Raw genomic sequence first — 7,022 nt, 5'->3', positions numbered from 1 at the left:
GTTGACCTAAAATAAACAAAACAATAATAGTATTATTGTTTATTAAAGAAACATAAATTTGAATGATTTTTTTTTTAATTCACCGTGGCAAGAATATGTGGAAGAGTTATACTTTGCATAGAATAGGCCGGGTTTAACATAACTATGATAACATAGATCGCCGATGAGGTCGAGCTAGTATGTTGTCGTTTCAATATTACACCCTGAACAACATACAGTTCCATCGCCCCAATATCTTCATGGCAGAAATCGCCATGATAGTAGATCGAATCCATTTGTTCTTCAACAACCACGCATGGCCATTTTTCCGACCTGTTTAATAGTTTTGAGACGCATAATGGGCCGAGGGACATCCGACTTAGGCTATTGACAATAGCTTGGTAACTGATTCTGTAGATATCAATAAGCATGTTACGTCTGTGTGTGTAGTACCGTGTTATGTTCCGTAACCCGAGTGTTTACGAATGAAGGTAACTGTCTTTCTTTTATTCTGCACATATAAAATCTGAGTTTTTGTCAGTTCTTGATTTTAAATCCACGGTTGTTTGTCAATACGCACGCTAACGACTGTTCTTTCAACACATTATTTAAGTGCAAGACCTGAGCGCAAGAAGGCTGTAAGTCCACTTGGCCCAATCAACATGTAAACACTTCAGTTGTGTATAGTTTCGTATAGTTTGGTAATGTTTTATACATGTTCAGGGGCCAAAACAAATCTTTCCCAACCTTTCATGATCTTTCATGATGTTTTCCCCCTGGAAAATGTATTAAACATTATAAAACCCAAAGAAACTATAGGTAACATTGGGGTATACATGTTGACGGACCAAGTGGACTTACGGTCTTCTAGCGCTCAGGTCTTCAAGTGCAAGCCTTACAATTGGCTTCATTAGAAACCAAAAATTACGGAAGATATTCACCATTTTCATCCCGGTATCCAAACATTTACAGTCTGAATATCAAATAGTGCATAGCAGATACGGGCGTATCGATTCCGGGTATTGCTTTAGTTTCCCTTCCTGTACAATATAATCATTTACCAGGCGTTGTCGCTGTGCAACACGCTACGAAATGAAACATCCCTAATACTACTATTAGGGTGATAGTACAGCTGCTAAGCTCCCAAACAGGGAGCCATTGTGCACTTTTTAGCAGAAGCATGAGAATTTCCACACATAAGGTACAAGGTCCACTGTTGATTTTAGGATGTGGAGCCATTTTGGATTTGATCCCTGGTGACCGCTAGAGGTCACAAAAGGTCATACAGGGGAAAATTAAAATCCTCCGATCTTGTTCAGAGACATATCAAATTACTCGTCTGATCACAAGGATTAAAACAATGTATAGTCTGTGCTATCTATGAACTATCGTTATGATGTTATCGTATAAAAAACACATTTTAGGTAAAATGTCACTTTTTTTGGTTGCACAGGGGTAAAAATTTCAACTTGCTCCAATTTTCAAAATGGTGGCACATTGTTGGTGTAGCTGACAGGAATTAGAAAAGAATAGTTTTGCCTCTGTGATATGTTCACCTACAAGGTCAAAGGTCATTTGGTGTCCACAGGCTACTGTTGATCTTTGACTTCCATTGTACATAACAAGCAAAGTAAACAGTTTAGAAGATATATCATTTCTTGATTCTTATGTCAAGACGAGCAATTTGACATTATTTGTGCTAAATCGGAGTAAGTTGAAATGTTTACCCCTGAGCAAACAAAAAGTGTAATTATTTACAAAAACTTCATTTACCTTAAAATGACTCTAAGAATGAATCAAGGTAGTATTGACATCAAGGTCAACGAATCAAGAAAGAAGCAGTACACGTGATGGAATCGGATCTGTCTCATCATACCATTTTAAGTAGGAGTCAAACGAACGACATTCCATTGTTGTTAAGGGGGTACTATACCCTTGGCCAATTTTGTGCCTATTTTTGCATTTTTCTCAAAAATTCTCGAAAAAAACTACCGCACTGAAAATTCGGCAACTCAATGCAAGTAGTTATTGATTTATTGATCAAATATTGGCTTTCCCTCATTTTTGACTGTAACTCCACAACTGTTGTCTGTGCTGAAATAAAATTTCCAGTGCAGTAGGTGTAGTCCTTGCCCTTATAATATACATATTTTACTTGTCACCAATGCGCTATAATATTTGAGAAAAATACAAAAATAGGCAAAAAAAAAATTAAGATCACTCAATCAAGAGACGTCATGAATAGGGGTCAAGGTCAACGTAATGTCATTTAAATATTAAAAACAATCTAATTGAATCTGACTATCCTGATTAGCCAGTATGAATACGTTATTGGGTGTGTCCCACTTATGAACCGGCAATACCGCATTTAATATAAGTAAGTCGCCGGTTTGGAGTGTTTGACGAAGGAGACACATTACGAAATTATGCCATGAATGTCCTTGAACCTTCAGCATCTATATCATATTATTTTTTAAAGCAACAGCATAAATGTCTCAGAACTAGCAACAAAGCAGACATATTTCCGTACCTACAATCATCCCAGATAAATGTTACACAAAATGTGTTTTCTTTCAAGAATAGTAGTGACTTTATCAAGAAGTAGAAGTAAGCATTATGACATCAGAAATTGGACCGAGCAATTGAACTTGTTGGACGCGACGCGACTTTATTTAAACTTGCTTAGGAAACATTTTCAGTAATAAAAGTTCATGATACACTTGTATGGCGATAAAGGACATGCATTTTAAACCGTTTAACTACAAGTCAAGTTTTAAATCGTAATCTGGACTACAATACACAATATAGTTGGCTCATCATGTCATCAAAATGCCTTTTGTTTTATCAATACTATATAAAAATTCTGTAATGTAAATGGAACCCTGCGTATGATCATGATATACATACAACCACATAATGAAACACTCATTGGTTATCAAGCTTTAATATAGAATTAAGATCAAGATTTCATCTAAAGAACATACCTCTGGTTCTGCCAGCTTGTCCACAGTGCAATTCACTTCAATTAAACACTGACTGACTGTCTTCGAAAAATCGACCCTATATCTCCGATATGCACCAATTCCCTCTGCCACTGTCTACTGTAGTTCCTAAACATAGAAAGCGCGCAGAGCTTCTTTTCCACAATGTACATGTATATAATACCAGAAAAGGTCAAACATCTCAATAACAATAGAATTTATTACAGTGCAACAAGGCATAAATGCCCAAAACTGCAATTTTAGACAGATTGACACGTACTTTAAAATCTGGATTAAAGTGAAAGATATCAAAAAAGTGGGTAATGGTGAATCCAACGGACGATGACACAAAACACATCAAGAATCCATATATGATACAAGAGGATACCTTGAATATGAACAGCAGGAAAGAAAAAAAGCAAAGTACACCAACTTGATGTGGGCAAACAAGTAAAATGCAGACTAGACAGTACACAGGGGGACAAGAACAGCAAATGTAGGCAAAAGAAGTAGGCAAAGTTCGATAGCCAAAAATTACCAGTTTCAAGGCCCACAGAAGTGCTGAACCTGCAAAAACAACAAGTATCAATGGTAATTCCTGGGAGGTTGATATGTTTTGCTACACCAGTGGCAAAACATTTCAAACTCCAAGGACATTCTGCTAATCACATTACTGTTATGTGTATTGACAAACCCCAAAGACTGACACTTTCATAAGAAAGAAACTTGAGAAAGACTGGATCTCTTAACTTCAGACAACCCAACCACTTCGCTTAATTGTTAAAGATTAACATGCCAGTGCATATATTTTATGCATATGGACCTTACTTGCAATACTGGACCTTAATGTATATGTTTGATGTGTCAATTTACATTTGGCTTTCATATTGTAGGCCTCCTTGCTTGCTAATATTTTCCAGCTTTTAGTAGACCCTGTATCACTACCTATTTTGGCATATTTCATGTCAATTTGCAACGGTATTTCACTGTGCTTTGGTTTTAGTGAATTTTGGCTTTATTACTTTCATCCGCAGGCCTATATCTGCACATTAAATTTTATCATGCATGGACCACGCGCATTCTTACTTTCTCTCTGTTTTTCTACCACCCCTTCTTTTCAGTATAAGGTGTGCATATTACACTTTAATATTTGAGACCTTCATTGACTTGTGTTTTATCCAGCAATTCTTAGCAATCCTATCTATTCATTCTCTTCGATTGATTGCGACCCCTCTTGACATTTACATCCTGTCAATTAGGATAATATCCTATTATCCTGTGGTGGTGCTTATTTACATATCGTTTCCCAGGTTAACTTTGTAGTGAACTCGCTCCCACTGAGTGAAGACACAGCTTATTTTGCACTGAGTTTGCTGTTTTGTTTGCTACTTAGTTCAATTTGAACTTGCTAATTTTTGACTTGAATTTTTTTTTAAACTACAGCATGTAGTTCTTGTTATTTGGTTTATATTTTTTTGTCTGTCCCTGAAGAAGAGCAGTTTATCTGTTCGAAACGTTGGCTGTTGTTTTGTCTGTTTGGTTTTGCTTGACTGCTATTTGCACAGCGATTTTCATCATCACTTCCAGTGTACTGTTTTCCTGGCACATTTGTAGGCTCTGGAATTGGCCATTTTTGGCCATCGAACTTTGTCTGTTTCTGTGCCTACACTGGATGTTCGGTTTAGCGTGTCTGTTGATATGCACAGTGACTTTTATCACTCGTTCTAGTGCATTTTTGTATTACCATTGATCATTGTTGTTTTTGCAGGTTCAGCACTTCTGTGGGCCTTGGAACTGACAATTTTTGGCTATCGAACTTTTCCTATTTCTTTTGCCTACATTTGCTGTTTTTGCCCCCCTGCGTACTGTTTAGACTGCATTTTACTAGTTTCCCCACATCAAGTTTGTATACCTTGCTTTTTTTCTTTCCTGAAAGATATCACTTACAACATTTTTATCATACTTTGGTCTTTAATAAGGTTGCGAAATTGGACACGTTAGAATACCCCGCTCAGGGTGCCTAACCCTAACCCTAACCCTAACCCACGGTTGTTTGATGTATACAGAATTGGCTTCATTATTAAGAAAATACAAACTATAGATGGCGCTATTTATCACAAATCATATTTCTTAATTTGCAAGGGGTAGGTAATCAATACTGCCATTAAAACAGGTGGAATAGGTGAAACAAGCAACAAAGAAATTTTATAAACAAATTTCTTCAAAAAATAAATGAAATTATTTTTATTAAAAGCCTGAAAGAGTAATTCCTAGTATGTAAATAGCGCCACCAATCTTGTCATAAATATATATATTTTGTATCCGAAAAAACTTTAAAAAATGGTGTGAACGTGGAAAATGTTGTAAATAAGGGGAAATTAAAGTTGAAAATGACTTAAAAGCATCTGTATACATTAGTATGATACCGATTTAAGCTGTTTAAGCCTGAAAAATGGGTTGTTCAGTATGTTTTATTTGAAAAACTAATAAATGATCACATCAAACAACCGTGAACCCTTACCCTAACCCTAACCCTGTGTGTTGGGAGGTGAGATGGGTATTCTATAGCTATATTTGATTTTAATACTGGGGAATGCTTTTACACTGTCGCAACAATCATAGATTCATAGAGTTCAGAAATCACACGACGTCCTAATATGAACTACAATTATCAAACATTCATGATACGTATGCCTTCCTCAAGGCTGTAAAGTAAATTTTGTGATGTAACTAAATTACTGAATCGAAGAAGGCACACGCAATATTGCAGTAATAACCAGAACCTCTTTCCCTAACTCTAGAACGCATCCCACAGATGTGCACACCACCACACCCCACCCCCCCAAACACACCCCAGTACGCATCCCTAGAAGCTACATCAAATACCACACTCGAAAGTCGTGCACGTACTGGTGTCACCTATTGCCAGCAACGAAAGAATCAACGGTGGCTTTCCTGTCTTTGGATGTCCTATGAAATTGATCAAAATTGTCCTCACACACATTTGCGTTTGCGTCAATTTACGTATACTTGATGCTGATATACAATAGTATGTGCTATTAAAGCTCTCAAATCTCTTGAAACTTCATGTATCAAACACGGCCATTTTTTATTCAGATCAGTGTATAACCTACAAGGGCAAAATTAGCACACATTTCCCCTTTTTGATTTGCTATCGTGTCTATCTATATAGGTAACATCGTACATGTAGCTGTAAGGTGCAGTGAATATTCGACATAGCATAATTTACCAGTGTTTATCGTTCCAAAGCAACCAAACCATGCAGGTTAAATACTTTGTACAGGGTTAATGTTATCGTTATGATTTCGAGTATTCATATTTCGAACGATCCAAGCCTCGATGGTCTGGTGCTTGTCAATTGCTATAACGTGAGTGTATCACATTTTTAAGAAGTTTCCATTCACCCTTAGATTCGAATCTTAACTAATGGAATTTTCCATTAACCCTTAGAATCTTACTAATGGAATTTTCCATTAACCCTTAGAATCTTACTTTGTTTCGCAGACTATATACAACGACGTACATAAGCATAACAGGATATTGTTGACCCTCAAAACTCTTGTTTTATTAACTCACTGACTTGAAAAACATAAACTGGGCTTATAAATAAACTTTTCACAAGATCATATCTTGAAATGTCCATCAAAATTAAGCAAAATTACATACATGATCACTTCAATACTCTACTCTAAACACATGTCAGTAACGAAGCAGTTGCCCAACTAACACAACAGCAAAATGCACTGACATGGAACAGCTGTCTGGACCATATATCATAGCCCATTTGATATGTGTGTAAAGCAATATTGTAACAGCAAGGTGGACTTTCCTGTCTCAGTATTGCCCAACAAAAATTTCAGACTGTGAAATCTGATTAGAGCAAGTGCATTTTTTCAGTTGTGCCAGTAAGGTAACCATTTGCATATTGACATGTCATTATACGAGAGTAGAGTATTGAAGTAATCCTGTGTGTAATTTTGGCTCATTTTGATGGGCAGATTTTTTTCGAAATATGACCATGAGAAAAATTATAAGTTTCTT

This window comes from Amphiura filiformis, chromosome 14 (genome assembly GCF_039555335.1).
Source record: "Amphiura filiformis chromosome 14, Afil_fr2py, whole genome shotgun sequence".
NCBI classification, from domain to species: Eukaryota; Metazoa; Echinodermata; class Ophiuroidea; order Amphilepidida; family Amphiuridae; genus Amphiura; species Amphiura filiformis.
The sequence above is the reverse complement of the archived record's forward strand: the minus strand, read 5'-3'. Positions refer to the sequence as shown.